Source organism: Corvus brachyrhynchos, unplaced genomic scaffold (assembly GCF_000691975.1).
Source record: "Corvus brachyrhynchos isolate BGI_N302 unplaced genomic scaffold, ASM69197v1 scaffold245, whole genome shotgun sequence".
Taxonomy (NCBI): domain Eukaryota; kingdom Metazoa; phylum Chordata; class Aves; order Passeriformes; family Corvidae; genus Corvus; species Corvus brachyrhynchos.
The window spans coordinates 5,003,458-5,021,266 of NW_008238988.1; the positions used below are offsets into that span (position 1 = coordinate 5,003,458).

Sequence of the window (17,809 nt, forward strand, 5' to 3'; positions counted from 1 at the left end):
TGGTCACGGCAGACCAGTGCAAGCGGGGCCTGCCCCTTCCCTGCAACTGTTCAAGGACAGGTTGGATGGGGCTTGGAGCAACCTGGGCTCGAGGAAGGTGTCCCTGCCCATGGCAGGGTTGGAATGAGTTGGTCTTTAAGGCCCCTTCCAACCCAAACCATTCTGGGATTTTGTGATCTCCTTTCTCATTGGGATCCCCACCATGGCTACTGCAACCCCATGGAGAAGGCTCGAATGGATGTGTCTGAGTGGTGTGGCAGCAACGGCTGTGCCTGATGGTTACAAACCCCCTCTGGCTGGGGTTCAGCCCCTCATCGTGGTGGGTCTTGCTGCTGTGCTTGGAGGCTCCAGCACGGTGCCCATGGGTCGCTCAGGGAACTCTGCATCCTGCAAAACTGGGGGCAGGTCCTGGTGTCAAAGCCTACTGCCCTCCCAAAGCCAGTGGTGGAGTCGATGGGACTCCACACTGGAATAAGGCAAACAGGATTTAACCTTTGCTACAGCATGTCCCAGCCAAGAGCTATTGTTAACAAACTTGGCCCCCATCCATTTGGCCTGGGTGATTCGAAGAGCAGAGAGTAAATAATCTGACATTCGAAAGAAGTTAGTATTTACAAACTTGGGGCCTGCTCCTGCTGCCATTGCTGTTGGGGGAAAGGGTTTTGCTGTAGGCTTCACCTTCGGAGGAGCAGGGCCCTGCAACAGAAAGGATTGCAAAGTAGAGCAGCTAAAATTCCTGTAAGCAGATTTGACACCCTGCCCTGCAAATACAATGGCAGGTACTGTTAGAGCAGGGCCTGAAAAAAAGCCCCACTGAAAATATCCCCTTTACACCTCCATGCAGGTCTGTGGAATGCCATTTCTTTATTTGCCTTAGTATTTTCCCTAATAATTTAAGCTAACGCCTCCATGGTGGCATTTCTAAAATATTAGAAAAAAAAAGTTTAAAAAAATGTTCCCCGTAGTTTTCCTCTTCTTGAGTGGATTTTTAACCCCGCTTTTATTCCACGATCTTTCCAGTGCTTCCACTCCCACAAAGACAGAGGCACATGCTCGTCTGTGAGTATCCTGTAATCCTATTCACTCCATGAATGCTTGAATGCTTCCAGTTCAATATGGATGTAGGTTTGGCAGCCCTGGGGCCTGGGCTCGCAATAAGTAACTTCATTGATGGATCAAGCCAATGCCTAAGGATAACTCCGAGCTATCACGGAAGTCAGAGCTGGAAAAGACCAGTGGGTTCTTCCAGCCTGTCTCCTTGCCAGTGCAGTGCTCTTCGTTATGTCTCATCAGAAAGGAGATCCAGTTCTCTGGATATTTGGTTTAGCTTGGACACATCTGCTAAGGTCTGCAGATTTCAGTCCAAAAACAAGAGTTATTTCTTCAGTTACATTTTCAAGTATTTTGGGAACTTTCTGCCAGAGTGTCCTTTGTTTTTATTTCCTGTGCTTCCAAGATGTCTATTTAAGCAATTTTGCATGCACCTGTAATGCAGAGCCCTGCAGATTTATTTTAAAGAAAAAGGTGCAGGGGATGAATGTCTCATTAGCACTACTTTAATCACTTAATTTTGGAAGGCAGCTGCCAAGCTCTGAGCTGGAGCATTGTGAGCAAGGTTTTCAGGGGATTTTATTTCTCCTGGAGTTTTCTTGGCAGGGACAGGTTGCAAGAATTGGTAGCTGAGCGGGTAGTGGAATTGTCTGTTGGAATTTCCAGGTAACCACAGGCACAGATAGCAGGGCTGTTTCCACATGCAGACACAGCAAATTTCAGCTCCTTCTGGGAGGGTGGTGACCACTGGGGCTTCCAAGGATGCCCCCCAAAAAGCATCCTAATGATGCTATTACACACATGAAGGAGGTTGGCTCAGGGGAAACCCAGGACAGGAGTCTGTTGTATCAAAAATGGTGCCTCTATGCTGAGATATGTATCTGTTATATTATAGATAATATATTATAATATAAAAAGTATAGTAGATAATATATAAAATATGACATGCAATAGATAAGATATTATAGCTACAATTGTATATCTATAATTATATATATGAACATTACTTAGAAATATTTTTAAAATGTTTTAATTGAGGTTTTAGAGCAGAGTTCCTGGTACCACTAAGTTAATACTGCTGCTGTGGCTCTTGGGTGGTGTTAGTAGGGTTAAGGGATGAACTATAACCTTTAAATTAGGTACAGGTGCAAAAGCAGATTTGATAAGCGCCGCCCATGAGGTGGAAAGTAAAGGTGAAAAGCAAAAGTAATACTGCATTGAATATGTTGCTTTGTCTCTGTCCAAAGAAGCAGAGCAGAAGGAGCAAAGTAGTTTTATTGAATAGCTAAAAAGTTACAGGTAAAAACTGAGTTTTTTGATTTGATATTTGGTCACTGCAAAGAATCATCTGATAGTTTGATGTTGCTAATTTTGTCTGGCTTAATGCTGAGGCACTGGCAGAGGTTTCCTGGAGAAGTTGTGGATGTGCCCCATCCCTGGAAGTGTTCAAGGCTGGGCTGGATGAGGCTTGGAACAACCTGAGATAGTGAAACTCGCCACAGCAGGGGAGTTGGAACAAGATGATCTCTAGTCCCCATTCAATTCTGTGATTTTTCAAACCTCAGATTAATCAGAGATTAATTTCAGAGGCTGATATTTCAACATGGGCAAACCAGAAATCTCCCATGTTTTTAGCAAGGATAACAGGAGCTGACTCAGTGAGGACTGACAGAGGGAAGGGCTAATAGCACCGAGCCAGCTGTATCCAAAACCTGCTCCAACAAGATGAAGCCTGAGCAAGGAATTAGCAGTTGGGGACAGCCAAGAACTGCAGGCTGTTTCTGACCAGAATTTGTGTCCTGATTGACCAACTTTTAAGGGAGCCTCCACAGATGTAGGAGTTATTTAGGTCTTGTTTCCAGAAGTTTTGAAGGCGCCCATCTGCATGTAACCAAGTCACTGGTTGGTTTTTGGGAGACATAACTGATATTTTAGGTAAGAACAGAATCAGGTGGAGGATTCCAAGGTATCTCTGGGAAAAGTAAATGAGGAGCTTATTTTGTTGTACTGGAAAGTCTCATGCACTATCGATTATTCTTTGGGTGAGCTGACAAACACAATGTTATTTATGGGACATGAAATCTGTACTTATTAGCTGTTTAATCCTACCAAAAAAAAAAAAAAAAAGGAAAGTAACATCAGTCCACAAGTACCCAGCAATGGAGTTAGCACATGGAATCAGGTTTATTCTTCCTTCCCTCTTTTTCTCACTCTCCCTGTTACTTGATCTATCATTAGTCCGTGCTGGGAGGGAGAAAGTGGAGCTGCACACACTTGATCAAAGGACACTGCAGTCCATGAGAAAAGAATCAGCCAGAAGATGGTGGAAAGCCCTTGCTCAAGCAGCCTGTACTGTGTCCAAGTTATGTATTGAGTGCCCCTTAAAATTAAAATTAAAATTAAACGTAGTGGTTGACCCAAGAGCCAGGAAATGCATTTCCAAGTTGCTGTCACTTCTGCATATGCATCCTTTGGTGCAACCATTTCAGAGCGTGGTGTTTCAGCTCCCCTGGGTGCTTTTGCACTGTCCCTTCTCTTTTCTGCTGAATTCTGAGTCAAGACACAAATCCTCCTGCCTTTGCAGAGCAGATGTTCCCCAAAAATGCTGTGTGGAAGCATGTAATGACTGCAGAACTTTCCCATTCTGCCCCTTGGCCAGGACCTGCAAGAGGCTGTGCCTGGGCTTGGGCATTCACTGATCTTCTGCACTTTCTGTTGTCCTTCTATGGTGATCTTCTAGTGGTGTCAATGCCCCTGTTGCCATGGCATTGCTCCCATGGCCAGGGAAAAGCACTAATCAGTGTTTTTCCTTCCTCAGGAGTTTGGTAGAAGGGGCAGATAGAGCTGCTCATGTCCCATAACTCCCCTACCTCCTGTCAGCTTTGTCATGGATGTTGAAAGGCCATTCCAGGAAGATGGTTGAGGGTTTCATTGCAAGAAATGATACCTCCTCTTGCCAGATTCCTCCTAAAAACCCCTCCAAGCTATTTTATTTTATTTTATTTTATTTTATTTTATTTTATTTTATTTTATTTTATTTTATTTAGAGATAAATACTGAGGAAGCAGCACTAAGAGAAAGAACATCTCCGTGGGCACTGGGAATGGGACTGCAGCTGTGTTGATCTCCAGATTGAAGCAAAGCAAAGTTAGGGAGAGGTGATATGTAGAAAAATTTCTGCATTTTTTCAAATAGCTGTTAAAAAACCAGCTGTGCTTTGAGAAGACAAACCTTCCTTGTAACCTATAGGTGTGATTATGTGCTTTGTCATCTAAATATGCAAACACCATAACGCTTCTAAATGTTACCAAAATAATTCTAAGCCTTATCTGAGGCAACTGCATTTGAAAGCAGTGAAAATGTTAATGCTAACAACATTTTTTTGTTGTTCCCTAAATTCCTATCCTTAATTTAATATAATACACTGCTGTTTTAAAGGGATATTAATATTCTTTTCAAAGTGTTTGGGACTTTTACATAATTTAAAAAATATTTGCAGCTGTTTTGAATGTATCTGCAAGTACTGATAGACAAAAGGCATGGATATCCATAAGAAGGTTGTCATAATACATTCCATATTAACGTAAGCAAAAAAGAATGTTTGCTCAGGAATACCAAAAAAGGTGATTGGAAGACCCACTTTTGTGGCCTTAACATCTTCCTGCTAAACAAGTTACACTCCTTATTTTTTTTTTTTTTTTTTTCCTGCATTCTTAATTGGTTACTTGCATTTGCCTTTTAGAATTAGCAGCTTTTTTGCATTTGGATCATCCATAAAGCTGAGCTTGGGCCATTTGTTTTAGATTTCCAGAAATGATTTATTTGTACTGTAATGGGATGGAATCATACAGTGTTTCCCATTTGTTTTCAGCCTTAGTTCAGAGTGTAGCTTAAGCTCTCTTAGTATATCTGGGAGTGCTGATTCTACTCCCATGTCCAAAGCCCACAAATCTTTTCTTCCACGCTGTTTGTACCTTTCCCTCACTGCATAAAAATTGAGGTCTCAGGGTCAATATTACATTGGGGGGAAAAGTGGAGAGATTATCTCAGTGGCTTAAAAATTTTGCTCCTGGCTAAATCAGTAAAGGATGGGGTGTGAATGTGTGTTGTGGTAATGAACAGGGCAAAAAACTTCTCAAATAAGTTTCTTTTCCCCTCCATGCCCTGCATTATATTAGGACTCCTGACGGAGGATGGGATCTTCCTTAGGCTGTGTGCTGGGCATAGGCACAGCACTAGAACCTCTTTGGAAGGGGATATCCACTAAAGCTACTTCATTTTCCTTCTTTTTGATTCATTGGGATGCTCCATAGCTGTAGAAGATAGCAGTCTTTTCTTATAATAACTGACAATTGTGGAAACCTAGAAAAAGAGGGTAGATGGGACCTCATGGAGCTGTCTTGTCAACCCCTCTTCCCACAGTAGGATTGGCTATAAAAAGAGACTTCTGTTGCATTTCATCTTCTTTTCTTTCAGCCTTTACATTAAAAAAACCCACAGCAGCAGACCAACAACGAATAATACAGGGAACAAAGGGAAGCAACAATTTTTATGATAGATTTAGAGGTGCTTATGGCTGTGTTTGAGGGCACTTCTGTGTCCATGGTGGTTTATGGCCATTTTTGATCAGTTATTGCACAGATCTGGGCTTGTAATGAATGGACTGTCCCTCTCACTGTGATAATGGAACATGAGAGTATAAAAACTTTGAAGTGCAGGAGGCAGCTAAAAAGAAAACAATAAACTATGTATATGAGACTGGCTTGTTGCTTGGTGATTAAGAGATGAGGACCCCGTAGGTCAGCTCCCTATAGGTACAAACAGATGTTTGCACTGTTTCACAGCTGCTAAATATGATATAAATCCAAAGAATTTCTCATGTTTTTATAAAGTTAAAAAAAAATACCCAGACAGCAAATTTTTGGTCATTCAGATACTCTTACCAAATGACATCTGGTTTCTGTACTGCTTATTTAAGCAATCCTTAAAAAAATGTTTGCCAAGGGGAATAACTCAAACCTTTTAGTTCTTCACCATATATAACTGTACAGTTTAGATTACAATGTAGCATGCAGAGTTTATTATAAGCAATGCAGTTCTTAATTTCTTAGCTAGCAAGTATTACTTTAAAGAAAATAGGATAAATATTATGTAATTAGTTCAGGGAAATTCATGTATAGTTACATTTCAGAGTACCCAAGTTTCAGATCCAAACGATGACAAAGAAAATGAATTGTTTCCATATGTTAGGAGATAGCCCCAGTTATGAGCAGAGAGCTGAGACATAAAAATGCAGCGGGGTTCCCATTAAATGGAAAGACACAACTGCAGTGAGTGGAGAATTGGGATGTGAAGGTGCTCTGAAGGCACCACAGCTGCTGCTGGGACCAAAGGAGAAGGAGAAATAAGTGGTTTCAACAGCAGGAGATCCTCAAGTCTTGTGCTCTGACTTGCTGATGCCTAAAGAGATGTGAATTTTTTCACACGTCCCTATTTGAAGATTCATGACGTCTCTCTGGGTGCTCTGAGGTCTCGGAAAGGGTCGTGTCCATACTGACGCTGCTCCTTCAAGGCACTTTCTAATGAGTCTGCCACTCCTACCTGGCCACCTATGAGCACAAAGCATATGGGAACTTAACACCCTCAAGACCTCCATCCCTCTGCCAAAACTGGTTGAAATTGGCTAATGGGCTCCAAAGTTATTTTCTTTGGGACTGAGAGGGGACAGACGGACTTGCTCTTAAGGGAACATAATTGCCTGCATCTCATGTCTTTTGGAAGCCAAGCTAAAAATCTCGGTATTAAGCTTATCATATAAATTATATATGCATGTATTTTACAGAGGAAGATTTATTGCCTTCAGTATCTAAGCATTTTATGCTTTTGAAGTAATGTGTACTTTGATCCAACAAATACTTACACTTTCAAGTCGCCCAGTGTGCTGAGGGTTCAATAATGCTGCTTATTTGGAGAAAGATAAATCCCAAAGAGCTGAAGGACCATAATTAGGCTGTGATCTATGTGTTTTCTTTGTGGTCTTCTCTGCCATTTTTTGTTTCAAAGGATTAAGGCTAGAAAGGGTGTATTGCTCATTAGGACCTCTAAGGGCTGCTTATCGACTCGGTGACTCCCACCCTTTTTGAATTGGTGGAGTGCAACTTTCCCCAGTTATTCTGAATCTAACAAGCATGTTTTTCTTCATTTCTTTTCACAGGCCTGTCTGTTAGTCTTCAGATAGAAATTTGCACGTCCACAGTGTCTATAACATTAAATTTATCTGTATCTGTGGTCTTTCTTGAGGTGCCTGGCAATCAACAGCTTTCTTCCCTCTCTTTGTCGAGCAATTCCAGTGTCACAATTATCATGAATCATCCATTTTGTATATATCTCAATGACTGGTTGGGTTTATTTTCACATGAATACACACATCCCATAGTACTGCTTGGTAGCTAGAAGCAAAATGTGGTCATATGTTCTGCTGTAATGGCATGATTGCATTTTTGTCTGTACTTTTTTGCTCTTCTTGATTTGGTCTGTCGCCACCATTGTGAGATGCACTGGACTAATTGCCCATCAGATGACAGGGAAACGTGCAAGTCCTTGAAAGTGGAAGCTGGTTTATATGGACAAGAATGGAACCAGCAGCGAGTTTATTCTCCTGTTTAAGCTCCTGCAAAAGAACGTGCTATATTAGAAACCTTCTTTTGGGGCTCGGGGCTATTAACTTTGTTCCACATTTGAACATCACGCTGAGATCCTGCTCCAGGGCAGAAAAGCCAAATGCTGCTGCAGTGTAAGTATTGCTGCAGTTGTAATTAGTGGTAATAACAACTATCGTGGGAAAAGTCCTAAAAAATATTAATAGCAGGACTGGTTTAATTACAATGGTCCTCATGCCTGTGGTGGCTTCACCCTTCCCTTTTCTGAAGCTCAGCTTTCATTTTATTGCCAGTCTTATCAGACTGGATATTGTCCAAACTGGTACATTTGAAGGGTATTTTCCTGTCAAATAAACAACAAACCCCAGTGGTTAATTTGTATTATTCCTCTCCACTCTTTCTCCAGCCAAAACACAGATTTACTCCTCCTGCCACAGTCCCACAACTTCCTGTTTAGTAGGAAACTTGATTAACTTGTTGGCTCCGTCAGTCTTGAAGGTCTTGCTTTTATTAGGAAGAAAATTGTTTGTTCTGCTTGCACAAGACTTCGCTGGGAACGATTGTTCACAGTCAGGTGCTTCAGGCACAGCTTTTAACTGGAGTTAACTGGGAGAAAACCACCACGGGGGCAGTTCCTGGAGAAGACACTGCTTCAACACTGCCTTAGGTGTTGCCAAGCTGAGATAAACTGGGTTTGTAACTGGATGTGCCCACCTGTGAGCACCAGGCTTGCCCTAGTTTGTAAAAGGATTTGAGTATGTTGCAGTATGTGACCATTGAGAGGTTTTTTGTGGTTTTTTTTTCTTTGGCCTGATTGAAATAAGCAGACTAATTCTTGCAGGTGGGGAGAAATTAATCTTACAGTTGTGTCTTGGCCTCTGTTGACCCTGTGAAGCTCCAGCCAAGGGCCCAGAGGGGTTGACAAATTTGTTTTCACTCCTGGTTTTCTTTCCTGCTTGGTGTGTAGCGATGTGCTCTGGCAAGGGGCTGGGGGTACTGACAGTGTTTGGCAGAGAGGAGGAAATCAATAGCTTCACACTTCTTGAGAGCAGGTCTGGTACTCCAGGCTTCAAAGCAGAGACCTGCATTTGATGGAGGAACTATTTCTAAGTTTTGTAGGTCTTGAGAACATTTTACCGTAGAGTGACATTGTCATCATATAGGAAAAGGTTGGTTTTTGAAGAATTCCTGGAAGGTTCTGCTTAACTATTTTTATTCTTTTGATGCTGGGGTATGCTAGAGAAAAATGCTACAGAAAAAAACCGAAAGTGGGAAAGAGGACTTTTCAGGTGAGCATTATGTCTATGTGTAGTAGAGGCCCAGTAAGGACATCATAAACCCTTAAACTTTTGTTCTTCCTGTGAGAAATGCAGTATATTTGTGATGCTATAAAATGCTACTGTGCATTCAAGTCTGTAGTCTTTGTAACTCCTGGGCATCCGTAGATAAGTACCATTTCTGTGTACATTACAGCAAGGTCTAAAGCCTTTAAAAAAAAAATCAGGCAGAGGTATTATTTTGGCAGAAAGCTTTTACATTGACTTCCTGATGTTTGCAAATATTTCTGCAAGGTTAAACATTTCTGGAGAAGTCAGCTCTAAATAAATAAATGTTGCAGCAAATGAGGAATACCCTGAGTGGGTGTACTCCAGCTGTTGGGGTTCACTGGATGAAATGTGTTACACATCTTCCCAAAGCTAAGCGATGACAGGCGTTAACTAGAAACTCTCCTTTCTTAATCATCATCACAGTAGTCTGAAAAGGTGGAGAGGGGAATATCCCGGGATCTTCTGGGTTTAAACCCAAATTAGCATGAACATCATCAAGGCTCGTCAAGAAGCATGCTCTGGAGTCAGGCTGCCGTGTGGAGTAAACATGGAATGTGATGCAATGTGTCTGCTGCTTGCAGACTGAGTTTGACATTTTTGCTTAATTCACCATAGCCATGCGAGGGGAGCGCACGCTTCAGACAAATTCCACTGTTGTTATTGCTCTGCACTGCTGCAGAGGCAACACTTCTAATTAGAGACTATCTCCACATTTGGCTTGGCAGCCAAAATAAACTTCTAGGAGTCGCATGCTGCATGGCTTTTATCTCCACGGTGGTGGTGGTCTCTTTCCAGCAAGTAGGATTGCAAACACACGTGGGGACCAAAGGCATAAACATTTTGGGGGGAAGTTCAGTTAAAGTCCCTTAGCACTGCATTGGAAAGCCCCATCCAGCAAGGTTTCTTTTCCATGTGGCTCCCCAGTATTACTGAGAGGAAAAGGTTTCAGCTGGAGGAAAGGTCGAGATCTGGGGTGTGTAAGAGCACAAGGAAAAGGAGGATATTAGTGAGAAGCTGTGGAAGAGCAACATATGGGGGTCTTGTGTGTAGATCTTGGGGCCCTGTGTCCCAAAGCAACAGACCCTCTTGTTCCAGGACATCTCATCTCACCTGGACCAAAGTGACGCCCAACAGAGTCAGGGGGAATGCCCACATTGGTGGGCACAGCAAATGCTACCTGTCTTCAGCCAAAGATGGTTTCTGTACTGTGACTTGCAGGGGACAGCTCTGTTTGGGATGGGTTTTCAGGAGTGCCTCAGAGGGAACTTCAAATGTGACACTGAAATCAAGTAGTGGTGTTCATCCTCTACATCTGCCTTGATTTTTGGTAATGCATTGAGTTAGACATCAAAGGAAACACAAGCTTTCAAAATGTTGCGTAGCAGAAGAGCAAAATGTAGCTTTGGATGCTAAAACCCAAGACCAACGTGGTTCCTGGGCCTCCTGACTCCCTGTCAGAGGAAGCAAAATCTCAGAGCAGCCCAGCACAGGTTGAAATGTGCTACTTTATGTAGGGCTTCATTATTTCTCTGTCCCCAGACCTGACTGCAGTGACACCTCTGGAGCTGGGCAGACCTCACCCCATGCCGAATTCCTTTCCGCTGAGGCGTGCCAGCAGCCCACCCCGCGCTCCAGATGTTGCTGCTCTCTGAGAAACAAGAGCTTAATAAGCCAGGCTCACCCTTCCTCCTGGGGTTAGCCCAAAGACAGTCAGAGATGGAAAATTGCTGCTCAGTACCATGAACAATGTGCTTGGTCAAAGAGCAGTGCCAGCACTTTGTCTTAATGGAAGAGAAAGCCGAGACGCACAGTGCAAAAATCTGAGCTGGCAGCAGCCAGCGACTTTAACATACATTGAAAACTATCCATGAAAGAGCGCACTTAAACCAAGAGAAAAAGCCCTGAGGTATATTTAGACAAACTGAAAAGGAGCGAGGATCGGGGGGGGGGAGAGAGATTCTGTGTGGCTTTCATAGGTTACGTTTTTCCCAGTCTGTATTTCACTTGGGTTTCTTTCATTGGCTTATCACGAGCACACGCACCACAAAAACACACACGCGCAGCAGACTGCAAAAATGAATCTCCTGTTTTGCACGCACAGGACCCGGTTTTGCCATTGCCCAGAGGTGTTGGAGCTCTGCTCCTTTAGGATTTGGACAGACCCTGGATATTTTTGTCCTCAGCCCTGTGTGTTCACATGGTCACTGCTTTTGCTGCGCTAAGTGGCTCTACCGCTGGCTTGTTGTCTTGTTCCGTGCTTTGTTTTCCTGGCCTCCTCCTCCCACCCTTCTCAAATAGGAGACTTTCTTCCTTACAAGAGCCTGAAGAGTCAGGAAATACAACATCCCCCCCTTGCTGGGGTAGGGTGGCTCAGAACTGATGTTGTAACCTACCAGAAACCACATTGGGAGGGTGTCTAAGCCAAGATGTTCACCTGGGATCTCGTGTCCTGCTCTTGCACAACCATCTTCCCAACATTCTGAGCCCTTTCTCCATTGGGATTCACTCAGCTCAGTCCCACTTCAGGTCCCAGCAGAGCTTGAGGCACTAAAATGCTGCTCTTGGCCAGGCTGGCAAGTGCTCCTGGAACACTTCGTTGCAGGGAAGTCATCTGATGTTGGAATAAATGGGCTCCTCAGTGCTGGGATGGTGACCAAGACCGGAAGGGAGCACAGGGGACATCGGTCCGGATCCAGGCATTGTGTCCTTGGGTGCGATACCCCGCAGACACGGAGTGACAACATTTCTCCATGAAGAGTCTCATTAGCTACCAGGGCTGGGTTTTCGGTGAGCTGTTACTCAGTGGAAGGCACTGGAATCTGGCCCAGAATAACCTCCCTCCAATTTCTCCCTCCCTGGAGCTGCAGGAGCCTTTCTGCACCCCCATTCTGCATGGCCAAGCCCAGGTCCTCGGAGACCAGTCCTGTGCACATCCCGAGCTGAGCACCAGCCCATAAATCTTGCTGCTGAATCCAGGCAGTGAAATATGAACAAAGGAAACCACCATGCAGTGCGGGGGTAGGGTGGGGAATCGCTCTGGCACCCTCCTTGCTCGGAAAGAAGTGAGAAAACATGGCTTTGTGTTGCTGTTGTTGTAGTTGTTGTTTTATGGTTTCTACAGATGCTTCCAATAAAAGAATTGTGAAACTATTCCCATCGGTGGCCTGTCCTCTACCCGCAATAGTGACGGAGAAGTTTGCTGGATTTCCATCAGCAGAACAATTTGAGTGTGGACTCTACTGCTGCAAATTTAAGAAAGCTCTCCATTTGCTGCCTGCCAAGGAAACAGGTGATTTTTTATTTATTATTTTTGGACACTGGCAAGTGATGATGACGATCAACTTCAATTCAAATGCGTATGTCTTAATACTTCTGTTATTATGATTTTTCCTTCCTGGTCTATGATTTTTTGATTATATTTAATAATCAGTGTTAGTAATTAGTGTTCTGGGGCTTCAACCATGACCTCTGTCTGCGCTAGTATTTGCAGTCTCCTGGTGTGCTCCACGGAATGGGATGAGAGCATGGCAGAACAGTCACTGGGGAAGATGTTGAGTGTGGATGTTGAGACTTTCTCAGGAATGGAGCAAAAGTGGTGTGGTTTGAAGACAGATCCTCATGCAGAGTGAAGAGATTACATTTTATTTAGGAAGTAACTTCTTAAGCGAAGTGGACAACTGGCTAGCAAATGTTGGATGATACATTTAATTCATAAAATTCCGTTCCTGGGCATGACCTTAGGAAACCAGTCCTGAGTTTGTTGTTTTCAAACAGAGTTTGGGCTTATAAAACCAACATTTAGGCATGCAATAGCTTTTTTGAGAAACATGACATTTTTTCCCAGTATTTTCTGCTCTAAATGCAGTCTTCTATAAGCGAAATGATGTTTTCTTTCTCTGCTCCCCCTGTCCTTGCCTGGCTCTGAGGCTTCCAGTCCTTGATTATGCTGCTGCAGCTTCTTTAATGAGGTTGCAGAGACATCGCCAGTATGGTAATGTCTTGGGTGGTGTGGAGCTCTGGAAGAGCTTGAGCAGCAAGGGCTGCGTCTGCAAAGGAGGGAAAATATCCTGGAAACATCCCAGCTCTGGCTCTGGGGCTGGACTGTTGCATGCAGAGCCAGAAATGAGACCCGATCTCTGCTTGCTGGGAGAGAAGCAAACATGTGGTGCTTGGGGTTTGTCCCTCTCCATGAGTGCACGTGTGGTCTCCTACCCTGGCTCAGCAGACACGTGGCATCTGCTCAGCTCTTCGAAGGGCTGAGTCCTAAAATATTAAGAGAAGGTAAATAATGAAAAGAAAACAAAATTAAAAAAAAAAAAGAAAAGGAGAAGAAAGCCCAGCGGTCGCAGCAGGATCTGACAGGTTCATGCTGGAGTGGACATTAAGCAAATGGCTGTTCTTTACATCACAGGGCAGAAATATGAAAAATATGAAATATGTAGCAGGGCTGCATAAAAAGGAAAATGTAATAAGAGTAGGACAAAGAATGTCACATGTTCCAACCGCATCTGAACTTGGCAGCAGCAGCCCAGGGAAGCCCATGTAAATCCTAGGAGCATGTTAAAAGCATTTTCACCCCACAAAGACTGACACGCATGAAAAGTATCTTTTCAACAATGTCAATCAAGAGCCTGGAGAAATAATTTACTAATACACTGCCTTGCAGGGACACATGGCTGATGGGAACAGTGTTCACATCTTGGAATGGGAATTAATTCAGAGTGGGTTTGTAACAGGGGCAGAGAGGTGTGAAGTTGTGTGAACAAGCTTGTGTGTCATTGCTGAATTTAAATATGGTGAGCAAAGAGAGAGATTTCATCAAGGGGCAAAAGGAAAACACAACAGCAGAAGGAAAGTGCAGGAAAATGAAGCAGAGACAATAAAATGTAACCCCAGACCAAGGGGTGCTGTGGAGAAAGCCTTAATGGAAAATGCTCTGGGTATTGTCTAAGTCACATGGAGAGGAAATTATTATCCAGGCGAGAAACCCAGTGCTGGTGTGTGCAAAGGGAAGCAGCTCAGTGCTGCAGCAGGAGTGGGGTTAGATTGGATTCGGGATTGTTCAGAACCTGCCCTGGCTCAACTGTGCCCAGAGGAGCAAATCTTCCTCCCAGAGAGGTTCCTCAGCTGAGCCCTGACTTCTGGAGGCAGCATGGCCATGGGTCTCTCTCCTTGGCCTGTCCTTTGTGTATTGTAGACATGCCAAGATCTGCAAAGACTTAGCTACACTGGTATTTTTTCCCCTTGAAAAAATATACTTTCTAATTTATTGAATTAAGGGATAGATGTTATTTTGCATTAAAGGGGATATGGTGAAACCTTAGCATGTTAATTTATTCGTATTTAATTTGGCTGTTGCAGAAGGAAATACTACAATATCTTCCTGAAAAAAAATAATGTATTTTGATTGATACTCAACTGATTTGAGGATACTCAAGGACAGGGCAAGGAATTTTAACCTTTTTTTTTTTTCCCATATAGGTTCCTGTCAGCTCCTGCAAGTTGAAAAATTTTGGTTTGGAAATAGTTATGGAACCACTTCCCCCAAAGCTCTGTGGGGTGAAACCTGACAACAGCCAGTGTGTGATCATGTCTAGGGATGAGGTCAATGCTGCAGGCAGGGTAGGTGGGAACTGTCTGTAGAAGAGGAAGAGCTGCTCCATCTTTATGATCACTCCTTTTACTTATGTGGAGTTCTGATAACCCTTAATAGTAAAAGTAAGTTCAGGCCATTTCTTCTCATCCTGTCCCCTGTTCCCTGGCAGCAGAACCCGATGCCCCCTGGCTGTACCCATGGAGTTGTGCAGAGCCACAAGGTCCCCCCTGAGCCTCCTTTGCTCCAGGCTGAGCCCCTTTCCCAGCTCCCTCAGCCGCTCCTGGTGCTCCAGACGCTTCCCCAGCTCCATGCCCTTCCCTGGACACACTCCCATCACTCAATTTCTTGTCATGAGGGGCCCAAAACTGAATCCAGGATTCGAGGTGACTGCAGGGGGATGATCCTGTACCTTCCTGGCCTTTGGAATAGTGGCTAATTTCCTCCTGTGCTTTCTCCTGCATGTTAAACCCATCCCTGCCCCGTGGAGCAGCTGTGCTGTGCCCCATTGCAGTGCCCAACGTGGAGCCTATTGGGACAGCTGCTGTCCCTCCCCACCACCCACCAAATGGCTGAATTCCCCAGCAAAGACAAAGACTTATTTATGCTCGCTCCTCTTAAAGTACATATATTTTAGTCCAGGAGGATTTGCCGGCAATAAAGTTTTCTTCTGAGATTCCTAAATCACGAGGTGCTTAGGCTCTCCAGACCGTGATGCCCATGGACAATATTTGCACTGTAGCCTGACACATCTTCCTGCTTTAGAATAACAAAAAAACATGCAGCTGGGACCCGTTAGGCTGCGAGGACTTTAAATCACCTGCCTTTTTGTTTTTTTCTTTCCAGAGGGGCAGGTGCAGCTCAGATTATCTGCAAACTACTTGTTATTACTTAACAACATGGGCTTTAATGCTGTTAGAGATGTCTTTATTCATTCTTACACTCCTGAGTATTTTTGTGTAAACATTTTTCATCTGTGGCAAGCCAGTTTGTTTGTTGTGTTTTGTCATGTCAGAGCAGACGGTGATTAGACACTGAGATGAGACTACTAAATATTTTCAGATGTTTTCCATTTCCTCGGCGAAGAGCTGGATTTGAACCAAAGCTCTGAGGTGAAAGGGTGATGCGTAATATATTGAGACATCTGAAATAAAATAATGTAATGTTTTTAATATTTAAGAAGAAAAAGGCAGCAGTAAAACATTGTGGAAGGAGGAGAACATGAATACCTATATATTTTAATTTTAAATGCATGCAGATGTTGAATTCTAATCTGAGCATGTCAGAATTGAACTGTAACAAAGGCAAAAATGTGAGATCTGTTTTCTTGAATTGCTTCCATATTTTGGGCTCCAGATTTTTATTACATATAGCACTGCATCATCATATATTTATGTAAAGTGCCAGCATCCATTGACTTGGTGTATGCCTGATGGTTAACATGTAAAACACTTTACAGTGAGAAGTATATTCTTTCTCTCAGTATGCACAGTATATATCATATTGTACAAGCCTGTGCCTTCTTACACAGTGGCAGGGCTCGTTTTCACTGCTTGGTACATCTGGTGCTTCTTTTGGACCCTTCTACCTCTTTTCTCAGTTCCAGAGGACTTTCCTGGTGAAGATCTCGGCCTGGGCTCAAAAGAAGGGTCTGGGGCAGAGGGAAAGCTGTGCTTTTAAAGGGGGTGATAAATGCTGGAGAGCTGGCACAGATGGAAGATGCAGAAGCCAGGTATCACTTTGTCCCTTCTGATGCTGTGTCTGCAGCTGAGTGTCACTGGAACATCCTGCTGCCACCCAGGAGACACAGGGTAGCAAAAGTTGGGAATGGAGGAGGCCTGGGAGCTCCCTGCTCTTCCCCAGCCAGTGCAACTCTGGGCCAAACAGCAGGGCTGGCTGGGGATGTGGGGGAATGATGCCTCCACTCTGGGGCTGGGCATCCCTGCTTCCACACACCCGTGTTTCCACGTTCCTGGATTTGTTCTGACCACGAATCCATGCTGTAAAATGTCTTTTTCCATCACACCTGCCACCATGCTGGGGAGTTTGCCTTTTGCAGAGAGTCCATTTTAATGCAGAAAACTAAAAATGCAGAAGTCTAGAGATGAGAAGGGACTGCTTTAGGCAGAGTTACAGAAGGGGATCAGATGTGCTGCAGGTAGGCTCCATTCTGGCAGCAGGAAAACCTGGGGCATTTTAGGAAATAATTGCACTGGTACCAGTGAAAGGCAGGGGTTCCTCAGCAGGGCTCCCTGTGCCTGCTGCAGAGGGCACAGCTCCAGCAAAGGGCTAGGAATGGGTGCAGGAAAGCCATCCTGGGAATTCCTGGTCTCAAGAGACCCATCAGCCCCTTGCACCCATCCCAGAGGTGGGCACTGCTGCCTGTGTGGGCCAGGGTGGTGCTCCAAAGCCACTCTTCTGTTCAGGATGCCCCACAGCTCTCTGGGGGGGTCTACATCAGGCCTGCTTCCTTTTTTGGTTTCTTTTCTGGATTGCTTTTCTTCAATGAATAGACCTTTTTTTTTTTTTAAAGCCCTTCTCACGCCTTCAGCTCCTGGAGTGAAACACGTGACCGCTCTTTGCTGATGTTTTTCCTAAAACAGTGATGTTTGTGGAACGTGTCTCGAAAGCTGCAGCCCTGGCTGGTCTTGGCTGCCAGCTGCTCTGTCCTGGGAGCCTCCAGCCCTGGAGCTGAGGTCCAGCAGCACAGCCTGAGCTGGGAGAGGGCGAGGGCGGCTCTGTGCCATGCTCAAGCTGCAGGTTTTGGCAGGGGAGTCTGCAGGTTTGTGGTAGTGCAAATTCATGTCTGAGGCTAAAAGTTAATCAGAATAAACTGATTTTATTCCACCTGGTTTACTTAACTGACTCTCTGCAAACACTCTCCCAGGGTCATCCACCTTTTCCTCTCCTATTTGTGGATATTACTGCTGGGTTGGAAACTCCCCTAGTCCAGCTGTTCTTGGTCACTCTCCCCACCCCTTGGAGGCAGCTCACTTAATGGGAGATGTCTTCAAAAAGCTATTCCAGGTTGTTCCATGACAGGAGAGATGTACAGCACATGAGGAGGGATGTCCCTGGGAAGGTTTTGCATCTCACGGTGTCCCCACAGAGGAGTCGTTTCCACCGAAGGCCTCACCCCACTGACGTAGCTGTAGGGGAATAGCCGAGATCATTTTCTG

The 17,809-nt window shown here is 44.3% G+C and overlaps 1 long non-coding RNA gene across 1 annotated transcript in view; it reads left to right on the forward strand.

Annotated features, from left to right (window-relative positions):
* LOC108447779 overlaps positions 1-14,901 on the forward strand; it is a 23,635-nt gene extending 8,734 nt beyond the window's left edge. The window contains exons 2-3 of the long non-coding RNA XR_001863467.1: positions 12,159-12,326; positions 14,519-14,901. This is a non-coding gene — a long non-coding RNA (uncharacterized LOC108447779). The remainder of the gene's footprint in view (positions 1-12,158; positions 12,327-14,518) is intronic.
* Positions 14,902-17,809: the final 2,908 nt, after the last annotated feature.